Raw genomic sequence first — 13,433 nt, forward strand, 5'->3', positions numbered from 1 at the left:
GAAATCTTAGCTACCATTTGTGGAATAGCTCTAAATGAAGTAAAGCATGTCTTTGGGTGAGTGGGGGTGTGTGTGCCTGTGGGGGTTGGGTAGATAGTCTACAACTTTCTCTACGGGGCTCCCCTCTTCCACCCTTAAGGATACACAGCCAAGGAGTTTGTGAGTTGGTAAACACATGCAGCAGGTTACCACGATTTAACAGAGGTGAGCCAGGTAAGCACAAAGCCCTTTGTGAACAGAGATTATTGGAGAGAGTTCTCTTTTTGCCACATAACAAGAGATGCGGCATTCAGAGCTCCTGAATCAGTGTGTGTCTGTGGCAAGGAAGGAGGAGTTAATTCATCCTAAAAAAATTCTCCAGGTCAAGGAAGAGGAGGGAAAATAAAAGGTGAGTTGGAATGACACAATGACACAGTCTATTCTCCACCAGGGAATGAGTGGTTGACATTGCCAAAGCCCTATTGTGTCCAGACACACTGTGTTATTACCATTCTGCTATCAATGCCAACATAGCAATTCCGAACACTTTATGTCGCATCCTGATTTGCCCTGCGGGGTGTAAGCTGCTGATATCCAGTCATTTTGAGACCGTGAAAAACAAAACAATTGCGTTTGCTACCTGGGAGATGGAAAGCAATGCATACTAGCTCTGCTACCTTCTGAAGCTCTCTTCAGCAGTGTACCGATGTGGCTGGAAGTAATTGAACCAGAATCTCAGTGTAAAATAAACCCCCTGCAATCTTTAATACCAATAGGTCTTTATCAAAGGAAATAAAAGCAAGAATGAGGTAAACAGAACATCAGGGAAATTTGCTTCACCCATTAGGTCTGGAACTGCCAAGGAGAAATGAACAGTCTTCCATGCAGGATTGGGACAGCATTTGAGAAAACAAGGAGTGAATATGAATCAAGACTGCATTCTTTCCCGGCTCTTTTATTCTTACCCTCTGTGGAAATCATCTGGCACATTTTCATCACTTTCTTTTTATTGAGTTTTATAAAATAAATGACTCGAGTGCAGCAATCAATTATAGTCCACCGATGAGTATAATTCAGAGAAAGAGCTCCTGTTTGCTAGAGGTAATAGCAATAAACACTGCTGTCCATAACGTATTACCCTTAAAATGCCAGACAGTTGTGTTGTTGTTGTTTTTCTTTTATTGGCTCCCATGGCTATGCAGAACCATTACAGGAATCAACTTCCAGGAGCCACAAGGCAACAAAGTGTCTTAGGCTACTGGGGACAGTCTGTTTAAGGAGACAGCATAGTCCCAGCAGCTGATAAAACATACATGATGTTGCACCTACATGCGACAGCACAGAGGTAGCACCTCACAAGTATCACACTGTGCAAATTGGTAGTGATTGAGTACTTTATAGAAGATGTATTGAGTTTCCTTGTATAACTGCTCTTGAATATCAGTCTTCTGTCCTTCCTTTTCTTCCATCATTTTCTTAGACTTTTTTTTCCTTCCTTTCTCCCATATTTTCAGGATTTCCCGCCTTTTCTTTTCTATTTGTTGTTTCCTGACTTTATTCCTTCCCATTTGCCCCTATCATGTTTCTCTCTTAAATATCTTTCATGAGGGTATTATGGGCTACACACAGTGTACAATTAAATATTACACATGTTTGTAATGCCTGGGTGGCTCTGTTGGTTAAGTGTCTGACTGTTCATTCCCTCTCATATCATGATCTCATGGTTCGTGAGACCTAGCCTTGCATGGGGCTCCATGCTGTCAACACAGAACCTACTTGGGATTCTCTCTCTCCCTCTCTTTCTGCTCATTCTCTGCTCTCTCAAAATAAATATTTAAAAAATATATTACACGTGTTTTCCATACATGAAGAACTCAATCATATGGTTAAGAGTAAAGAACAAAATTTTTAAAGTTTTTTTTAAATCCAAGTTAGTTAACATATAGCATAATAATGGTTTCAGAAGTAGAATTTAGTGATTCATCACTTACATAAAACACCTAGTGCTCATCCCAACAAGTGCCCTCTTAATGCCCATCATCCATTTAGTTCATCCCTGCCTCCCACCTTCCTTCCAGCAGCCCTCAGTTTGTTCTCTGTATTTAAGAGTCTCTTACGGTTTGCCTCCCTCTCTGTTTTTATCTTATATTTCCTTCCCTTCTCCTATGTTCACCTGTTTTGTTTTTTAAATTCCACATATCAGTGAAATCATATGCTATTTATCTTTCTCTGACTTAATTTGCTTAGCATAATTCACTCTAATTCCATCCACGTTGCTGCAAATGGTAAGATTTCATTCTTTTTGATCTCTGAGTGGTATTCCATTTGATGGATGGATATAGATATATATCTATAGATAGATAGGTAGATACATACATACATATATAGATAGATATAGATAGATAGATATAAATATAGATAATCACAAGAGGAAAGAACAATATTTTAAGTGAAACTTATGAAGGAAATAATCCACTCCGCTGGTGATCAGGCAGGTCATTATGAGACACCATGAAGCCAGGGGATTTTTGCATAGGTTGGCTCCATTTATTTATTTAATCATCCAATAAATCTATTCAGCCTAATTTGATTGCCTACTTTCACTTTTTCCATAGCACTTATCTCCCTCACATATTCACATATTTTTATGTGTTTATTGTCTGCCTCTGTCAGAAAAGAAGTCTGAGGAAGGCAGAGACCTCATTGCTTTTGATTGCTACTGTGTCAACGGTGCTAGTTTGTAAAATATGGAATAGAGGGATGAGAGATAAAAGCCTGAGTGAAAAAGGAGCACCTCTGGGTTCGGTTCCTAGTGCTGCTCTCAGAAATTACCACAAATTGAGTGACTTAAAAAAATTATTGGGGCGCTTGGGTGGCTCAGTCGGTTAAGGGACCGATTTCGGCTCAGGTCATGATCTCATGGTTTGTGAGTTCCAGCCCCACGTCGGGCTCTGTGCTGACAGCTCAGAGCCTGGAGCCTGCTTCAGAGTCTGTGTCTTCCTCTCTCTGTCTCTCTGGCCCTCCCCCCTCCTCTCTCTTTCAAAATGAAATAAACATTAAAATTTGAAATATATACATTATCTCACAGTTCTAGACGTCAGAAACGAAAATGGGTCTCATGGGGCTAAAGTCACCATGTTGGCAGAGCTGCCTTGCTTTTTGGAAGCTCTAAGGGAAAATACATGTTGTGGCCTTTTCAGCTTCTAGAGGCTACTCACATTCTTGGCTCAAGCTTCCCTTCAATCTTCAAGACCAGCAATTGCATCCCTCTGGCCTCTATTTCCCTCATATTTTCTTCACTGATGCCCCATATGTTTCACTTACAAGGATGTTTTTGATTTCATTGGACCCACTTGGATAATTCACAGTAATCTCCCCTTCTCAATGCCCTTAATCATACCTTCAATGTCCCATTTTCCATGCAAGGCAATATATTCAGAGGTTCCAGGGATTGGAAAGTGGATATGTTTGGGGTTATTATTCTGCCATAACCCCATTATATTTCCTCTATTTTTATCCAAATTCACCTCTTTCAACTATTTCCTTTCCTTCAAACATTTTAAGGAATGGAGCAGATTTCTACCCTTTACTGACCTTCATTTCTGTATCTCTTTCTCAAGGACACATGGAAAAGATTCCAAATATCTGTATGAATCAACAAACTCCAAGAAGCCATGTTTTTCCAGACTAAGATAAATACAGAAATAAACCTGATGATTCTTTAACTTCGTATTGTCTCTCTCTGTCCCATGGTTCCAAATATTAGAATTAGAATATTGAAAAGAGCACTAAATTTAAAGTTAAAAGATTTGTGTTTTAGTTTTTATTTTCCTTAGTATGATATTGAGAGGCTAAGAGAAAAATTACCAGGTGTACTCACAACTGCAAAGAAAAGATCTTTCCCCTCTCCCCTCCTTTCCGGAAACCAGCCAGGGCGCGCCCGGTTGTAGTCTGACATAAAGGCGGGAACCAATCAAGTTCTGCTGAATGGTTTGAAATAAAGGCGGGAACCAATCGAGTTCTGCTGAGCGTTCAAATTTAAATGTTAACCAACAACAGCTCTGTAACCTCTAAAAAAATCCCTAACTTGTTTGTGCCTGTCTATAAAAGAAGCTGTAAGATCCTTACTTGGGGCCTCTTAGCGTGCGTCACCGGCAACGAGTGCACGGAGGACTGGGTTCGAACCTGCAATAAATGACCCTTGCCGCTTGGCTTTGACTCTGGACTCTGGTGGTTTGTTTTCGGGGGGGTCTCTCGAATCGGGGCATATCAATTTTTGGGAAAGTAACTGGAGCTCTCAAGTCTCAATTCTCATCCACAAAGATGAGGGAGCATAAGGCAAGCTGATAGGCTGCCAACATCCCCTCCCCAACCAGGTGGGATATGTGTGATATTCCTCTGGCACTCCTGGCTGCCCAAGAACAAAGGAAAGGGGAAAACAAATGGTTGACTGATAGAGATCATAGTCCTTTAGGACCTAAGTCTCCATCACCTCTCCATAGTGATGTGGGAAACAAAGGCAGAAGGAAATGGCAGATAGAACTAAATTTCCTTATAACCTGCAGCCCATGGACAAATACTTGAGGCTGACAGAGTAAAATGTTTCCACAGGAACTCCCTACTGTCTTAATGCTAATGCTTTGCTACAGGGAAAAACAACCTTTGCTTGACAATAGCTACTCCTCCAGTATCATGTGAGTCTTCTTTAGCATACGAAAACCTCACAAGAAACTTCCCCTGGACTTTACCATCCCCAGCCCCATAGTATATAACCAGTCTCTCCTCACAGGTCCCTGGTCAGCTTTTCCTGCCCATGGGTCCTGTCCCTGTGCTTCAATAAAATCACCTTTTTGCACCAAAGAGATCTTCAATAATTCTTTCTTGGTCATCAGCTCCAGACCCCATGAACCCCATTGTCACCCCCCGCCAAAATCCTTATCACATAATGTGAAAAAAATAGTATCAGTCCTCTATACCTTACATATGAAACACTGGTTCATTGATGTAACACTCAGTTTGGACTGGTATAAGAAAAATGGCAGAGACTACCTGTGTTAACACACATTTATTTGTCAGTGTTCTGGAGGCTAGGAAGTCTAAGATCAAGCACCAGCAGATTTGCTGTCTGGTGAGACCTGCTTTCCAATTCTTCTACCGCACATGACAGAAAGCAAGACCTGTCTTGGGTCTCTCTTTTAAGGGCACTGATCCCATTTATAAAGGCTCCATTGTCATGACCTAATCATTTCCCAAAGGTCTCATCCCAAATACCATTGCACTGGGGGTCAGGTTCTACCATTAAATTTGGGGGAAGGAAGACACAAGTATTCAGTCTATAGCATTTGGGCTCCTCATTCCTTTATTTATTCAATGAATATATGTATGTGTGTGGCAAATGCTTTGGTAGAACAGAGATGAGTAAAACATTGTCTAAAATGGAGTGACTGCAGGTTCAGCAAAGACTTCATGAAAGAAAAACATTGAAGTCTTAGGAAGTATGGTGAGCATCACAGGGCAGATTGGACTAAGAAGGAGAGTGGTTGTTTTTAGATTCAAATAAATTGATGTAGATGGAAATGCTTTTCAACTTTTTTCAAACTACAAAGCATGATTTGGGTGTAAATTGCTATTATCTTCTAACTAAGGGACATGTAATTCTCTAATAACATTACATTTCTATGTTGGAAAAAAAATAATAGAAAAAATTTGGTAATACTAAAAGAAACTAGAGAGAAAAAAATCCCAGGCAATCTGGAGACTGAAATGACTGTTAATGATGATACTATATATTTTTTCTAATTCTCTGACTATATTTTACACCTATGGATCACACTTGAATACTGTTTTTATTTTTCAGTAGAGTGAGCATTTTCCCTTTAAATATTTTTAGGAATGTCATTTTAATAACTACATGATATTCTATTATATGAACATAGAATTCAATATAACCATTCTCCTGCTTTGACCTTAGTTATTTCCCCTTTTCTTGCTATTATTAAAAAGTCATTGTAATACTCTTGAACATCAATCTTTGTCCATATCTGTGATATGTAAAGGCTATATACATAACGATGTATCTAAGAGAAGCCAAACAGGGGTGCCTGAATGGCTCAGTTGGTTGAGCCTCCAACTTGGGCTCAGGTAACGATCTTGTGGTTTGCAGGTTTGAGCCCTGCATTGGGGTCACTGCTGTCAGCATAGAGCCTGCTTCAGATCCTCTGTCCCCTTCTCTCCCCGCCCCTCCCCTACTAGTGCTCTCTCTCCCTCAAAAATAAATAAACGTTAAAAAAAAGAATATCAAAACCAACGAACATTCTAAAAATTGTTTCTCCATACAGTTGTGCAGTACAGTACAAGGGAATACTTTCACTTCATTTTCCCCCAGCATTTATTATTATTTCAGAAGCTTTGCTCTTTTGATAGTTACAAAATATTATTTCATTAGTATAATTTGCATTTCCCATATTCACACTGAGGTTGAACTTTCTTAATATGTTTATTTCTTACTTTTATGTGTCTTCTATACTCTCAGTTCCTTGCTTTTGGAGAAGAATCTAGTCTGGTGAGAGAAGAGAACCAAGGAGAACATCTCTTCCTTTTATTCTTCCCCTTGTTCAAATCCTGACCAACCTGCCTCACCTAATGACCCCTCTTCTCCCACACAGACCTTATTTTCAAGAGGAGGATGGAAAAAGGGAGAGGAGGAAAAAGAAGAGAGAGGGAATATTCCTGGAAAGAAGGAAGGGGGAATTAAATAAAGTAATACCAAAGGCAGCTTTTCATGGGTGATTCTCCTCCAATCCACCCCTCCATCCACCTTCACCCCACCAGAACATACAATACCTCAGCAGATAGAATGAAATGAAAGCCCTGGTTTCCCTAACCTACCTAACTGCATTTATTACAACTATCTGATTTCTGAGCAACTGTAAGGTACTTGCAAGAGGATCTTGCACTAAAGAATTGTAGGAAATATACAGTGAATTGTCTTCATTCTCTCCACAGTCATAGATAGATTAAAAAATTGCCCAGAAAGGGATTAGTAATTAAAGATGTCAAATCATCTCTGGTAGGACACACCAAATGGCTAAACAAAAATTGACTGAGGTTAGTAGAAAAAGTGCCCCTGTAAGGTACAGAATACCTACTAAATTTTTTTAGATATTGAAATTGAAAGAGAACTTAAAGTTCACTTTATCCAACCTATTCATTATGAAGGGCCAGAAAGTTGGAGAGGTCCTATAATTTGTTAAAAGCACATAGCAAGTAAATAAAGGAAGTTGGAATCCAATCCAATTTAGAACATTTTTCCCAATACCATGCTGTCTCTGATTTAAGGGAAATAGAAATATGATGGGATCTTTACAAATATATCTATTTAGTGTCTGAGAGATACCTCTACAATTAATTTATTCCAATAACAATACAATTATGTGTTAGGTGCTAGTGATGCAGTAAAGACAAACAAACACACACACACACACACACACACACACACACACACACACACAGGCTATCTACATGAAGGTTATTCTAAGGAATATTCATGGAGTTAATATAGCCCAATAAACAGTCCAAATATTTTAGTCTGTAGGATACTTATACCCTATCTGCCAAAAATACCTGCTACAAAGATAATCTTATTGAGATGTCTAAGAATAAAGAGTACTCCATTAAATATACATAAAGAGAAAGGATTTTTAATAATTTAGTTTGAAAGTCTTTAAAAAATTTTTAGTTTATAAAAATAAGCTTTTTTAAGCAAAATTCATTTTTGTTAAAATGGCTTTAAAATTCAGAGAAGTATCCAATATTTCCTATTGGATGCCCTCCATGGTATTCTTTAAGCAGCCATTTTTTCCATGTGAAGTTAACAGGAGGGGTGCTTTTTGAATGTTTCAATTTCTGGGAGATGATTGAATGTCTTAGATGACTGAAGATAACTTAGCTTAGACTTACAGCTTGTGTCTAATGCCAAACAGATTAATCCTCAAGAAATCCCTCAAGCCATCCGCTTTCCTGTCATGTCATTTTGTTTAAACATGAGACAGCCTTTGGATATTCCATGGTTGGGAAAACATCAATTATAGAAACACGCATTGGCTTTTATTGTTGTTTTCCTTTTATTGTAATTTTTACTTACCTTCCTACTTGCATCTAATGTGTAAAATAAGAATGTTTGAAAAGGTAAAATCTTAGAATCCCATAGCACAAATTATGGAAATGTCAAAAAATCACAATCTTTCCATTAATATTAACAAGGTACATTTATATATCAATCTTGTTTGCAGTATAATTACACATTCTTATCTCATGGAAATATCACACTGTCTCTAAAATGGAGATATTAGTCCTACGTTAGGACGAATGAAATATGATACAGGAAGATTAAGTTACTTCCCCAAGATTAAAAAGTTAGCAAAGGACAGAATTAGTACTTTAATTGTCTTGGGAATCCAACTGAAGCGAGCTTGCTGCCAATGCAAGGATCTGTATACTGAATTCATTTAGATTAGTAGTTTTGTCACTTAATTTGATAACCTTTTACACAAAGTACAATTAATTTTAGAAAAAGCCACTGAATAGAAAACAAAATGCATACTATTTTTGTGTATCCATCCATTTATTGGCATTCATGTATCCGTGACAAACTCAAATCACTGACATTGCTCTGCCCAGCTCATCCCCCCCACGCAACAAACTTTAAGAATACTTAGTTTTCCCTCAAAAGGGACACCATATTGTTTTTTAGCCTTTACATTATAAATTTTTCACGATATGATCAAGAAAATATAAATCATGTGGCTTCACCTCCCCATAAAAGTGTCTAATTAAGATTAAACTTGTCTCTGTGGTAAATGTAAAATGATTTAATTATAATCAAAATGATCTCAATTGAATAGCTTCTGTTTCAAAGAGTCACTCTCCCAGTGCTAAGAAGCTCATTAAATTCAATTTGCAGTAATGTACTGCTGTCATGTTTCCTTTCTGAACCACAGTATTATAGTAAAGTTCTTTGATTATTTCCCTGTAGGGCAGCATTAATGTGACACACCATGTAAAAGAAAAGCTTAAAAGAGACTCAAAGATGCACTACCTTTTCTCTTCTCAATTGATGTTAATGTTGAGCAGCATGAAAAATATGCCACAAACAGTTTCTGTAGCCTGTCCAATGAATGCAGAAAAAGTAGCAGAAAAAAATGTTATTGTTTTTCCTGAAAGTCTAAAGACTTGAGTCTGCACTTAAGTGACTGCAAACATGTGGGCATTTCCAAACAATGTAGATGATGCATTTTGGTTTGGGTTTTTATGTTTTGATAGGCATAGATTTTTCATGTGTGTATGAACATTAAGGTGTTATTGCTCTTTTCAAGAAAGTTTACTCTCCTGGAAATGTGGAATTGGAATTTTCAAGATGAAAAATCCTCCTCAATCTAAAATTATTCAGTATTGCCAAGTCTGTATAAAGGAGTCACTGCATGTAATAATTTGTTATTTGGCTGAATCAAATAGAGACTTTAAAAATAATTTTTCTTCTTTTTAAATGTAAAATGTTTTCTGGTTCATCTCATCACAAAAAAATATGTACTAAAACTTGAGGGTTTGAAGTAACTAATCCACAACTAAATATAAATCGCTTAAGGGATGCTGGATAAAATAACTATATAATAGGAACAGAAAATTGGTAAAAATTATACACCCCAATTTTTTTAAGTTTATTCTTTTAGTAATCTCTACCCCCAACGTGGGCTCAAAACCATGACCCCAAAATCAAGAGTTAGTATGCTATTCTGACTGAGCCAGCTAGGTGCCCCAATACACACAAATCTTTTTAAAAATGTAATCTATTTCAATAGTCAGACCTAAAATTACAAAGGTGCCAAATTTGTTTAGTAAAACATGTTGCCATCCCTTAAAGCATGTCAAAGAAAGAAAGGTTAATATGCAGGTGGGAATTTTGGTAGCTGTTGAGATCCACACAAATAGATATATATCCAGGTTATCATTTTATTGTTTTGATTAGTCTGTCAAACAACAATATCAAGATAAAAATAAAATATAAAATAAATATAGATGCTTCTAGCTAGCACCAAAACAATATGCTTCTTTGGTTAGCTTCCGATGAATCAATTAATTCAATTAAATAATCAGTATAGATACTGCCTGAAGAACAAGATGTCTTACCAAACTTAGAAACTTATCTTAATTTTTGAAGACAGCTTGGCTACTTTTCTTTCCTTCTGTCTTTACCTCCTTCTTTCCATTTTTCTTTTCCCCCTTTTCTTCTTCTCTTTTTGAAAATTGCTAATGTTTGGGGTGCTTGGGCTGCTCAGTTGGGTAAGCATCTGACTCTAGATTTCTGCTGAGGTCATGATCTCTCCATTCATGGGTTTGAGCCCCACATTCGAGCTGCCAGCACGCAGCCTGCTTGGGACCCTTTCTCTCCCTCTCTCTGCCCCTCCCCGCCTCATGCTAGCTCTCGCTCTCTCAAAACAAAAGAATAAACATTAAAAAATTAAACAAAAAATTGCTAGTTTGTTTTTAATTATACAAATTATGTAAAAAAAAATCATCTCCAGAAAGATTGGACACATTCATCCTTTTGCAATAGCAAGATGTTGTTCATTTTCCCACATCTTCATTAATACAATTTAGTCTTAATCAAGCTTATTGGTGAAAAATTAAGTTTTGTTGTTAATTTAGTTTTCATTTGTTTGATTAGTAGTGAAGTTGAACATATTTTATATGTTAAAATCCCAGGGATATCTGCTGCTTTTTGTTTGTGCTCTATTCTTATTATTTGCCTGTTGGTATCTTGTTCTGTGGGAATATTCCTTTCTTTCTCCTCAACAATTAAGTTCTAACTTAATAAAAACATTCATTACTTGTCATATTTATAATATAAATATTTTCTCCCACCTTGTCAGTGAACTACCTTTTGATGAAAAATATTTTCTCTCATTGTGAAAATTCTCAACTCACATGAATATGATTATCCTCACCATAGTTTAAACTTCTTGAGGGTGTGAAATACATCTTATTCAATTTTAGAGTTCATATAGAGTTCAGCATATTGTCTTATAGGTAATAGACAGCCGAACTGTTGAAATGAATTACTGTCTTTTAATAATACCATCCTTGGTCCTTGCATCCCACTTTCGAAAGATACAGTTCATAACTGGCTACCCCTATTCCTCATTACTTAGTACCTAGTATTGTAGCCAAATCATTAAAGGCATTTGAATATTGATTGAACTGCATTTTTAATTTTAATTCTACATAATACAGACTCCACTTGCTAAACCTGCATATGTAGCATCCAATAAGGGCTATCCATCACTATATACTTCTGATTATTTTTGTGTGCATCTCATCTTACTTCTATATTAATATTCTTGCCATTTTCTAATATTCCACAATGGAGTCAAAGAGATTTTTCAAGAGTTCCTAACATTTAATAAAACAGAAAAATATTTCTAACACAACCTACATAAAATAATAGATGATACATATTAAACATTCACTATATGACAAGCTCTTTACAGCCTAACTCATTTAATCTTCTCAATCATCCCCATTCAGAAGATGAAGAAACTGAAGCACAGATGATTAAGTGATTTATTCAAGAGTACAAAACTAGCAGGTTACAGAACTGGGCTTCGAACTTGAGTCAGGCTCTAGATTTTGTGCACTTCACTTACCTCCAAGCTGTACTGAAAAGATAGAGGCAGAAAGACAGATATATAGATATAGATATGATTTTCTCATCTATGAAACAGAGACAATACCCACAGAGGTTCCATAAAGATTAAATGAATACATGTAAATATTCTTTTTCTAGTTTCTGCCACGGTAAATGCTATGTGATGGTTGTTGCTATTGTAATTATTATTATTATTATTACTTCAGTATCATAGCAGTATCTATTGTTACAGAAACTGGTCTGGATCACCCAGTGGAAGAACCAAGCAACACTTGGAGATCTTGGAAGGCAGGAGGTTTATTTCACACTGGTGGGCTAAGAGGAGATCACTCCTCTAGAGTCCCGAGCGCAAGCATGGGGGACAATTCATAGTCTGTTACTTCCTCATTAGCATTAATTTGGCGTACAGGCATGGCAAGCAGGGTAGGAAGAAGAACACGGAAGGGGAATCTTCAGGCGGGGACTGGAATTCCCCTATCAGTCCTGTCAGCCATCTAATAACATGATTTTCCCCTATTGTTCCCCCCTTTGGTGCCCCTTTAAACAGTTCTAGGCTGTATTAGAGGGCATCAACTTCATTTATTATGGGCTGGTCCTTTCCCTTAGTTCCCTAACTTTGGTTGTGACTATTCCCAGATGGTTTATAAAGTAACAGCATTCTTCTCCAAGGAAGATGCAGGTGCCCCCTTTCTCAGCAGTGAAGAGGTCAAGTGCCCATCTGTTCTGGAGGTCAACTCCTGTCAGGGAACTTATTTGGCTCTGCAAGGACACTAGGGTCACTCGTTCTATGTCTTCATTGAGTTCTCAGGACAGTTTATGTTATAGTCCCACAGAACAACCTATGCCTCCTACGCCAGTCCCTTTCCCCATGGCTATTCCTGCCCCTAGGAGGACCGGCGGCAACACCACTCATTTAGCCTGGGCCTTAGGGCTGAAGGTTTACAAATGGGACCCAGATTAGAGGCAATCAATACCAACAAAACATCCTACCCATAAGAGGAACGTGAATAAGAACAGGAATCTCTCGCTGTTTCTCCAGTTTTCTGGGGCAACCTCTGCCAATCTGATGGCAAGGAGTAAGGACAATCTATTTATTTTATTGGACCCGTGATTCCTTAAGCTTCTGCTGTGTGCGGACCAGCCAGCTTCCAGGGTGTGGCTGGAGCAGGGCTGAAGATCGTAAAAATCCAGAACTCGCTGGAAGGTCACTTTGAGAGGGTTGGTGGGACTTGGGTCAGTCTTCCAAGTCTGGGGCTCCTCAGAATTGGCCCTCTTGACTCTGAGTGGTGGGCCCATGGAATGATGTCTGTGACCTTAAAGGCAGTAGGAGTGGTCAGAATAATGGCATGAGGGCCAGTCCACTGTGGTTTGAGAGGGTGTTTTTTCCAATCTTTCATCCAGACTGAGTCCCCTGGTGACAAGGGGTATACAGGGATCCTAAAAAGATTGCAGCCTTCTTAGCATATGAGTTATCTTTGTAACTCATTTAGGGTGGTGGCTCCTAAAGCTTGAAATTGTTCTCTTATTCCCTTATCTCCTATTTGGTGTAGGTTCCCTGGGGGGCTCCCTAGACATGGAGGGGGCCTCCCATATATATTCGTTCAAAAGGGGAGAAACCCTGAGTTCTTGGTGTGCAACAGACATGCAGGAGGGCCAGGGGCAACAGGTCCGGCCATGGGAGGTCTGTTTCCCAACAGAACTTGGCTAAGTTTCCCTTGAGGGTGCGATTCTTCTACTCTACTTTCCCTCA

Source organism: Lynx rufus, unplaced genomic scaffold (genome assembly GCF_022079265.1).
Source record: "Lynx rufus isolate CCGP_SWC_20201006 ecotype Redwood Valley unplaced genomic scaffold, mLynRuf1.p SCAF_9, whole genome shotgun sequence".
Classification (NCBI taxonomy): Eukaryota; Metazoa; Chordata; class Mammalia; order Carnivora; family Felidae; genus Lynx; species Lynx rufus.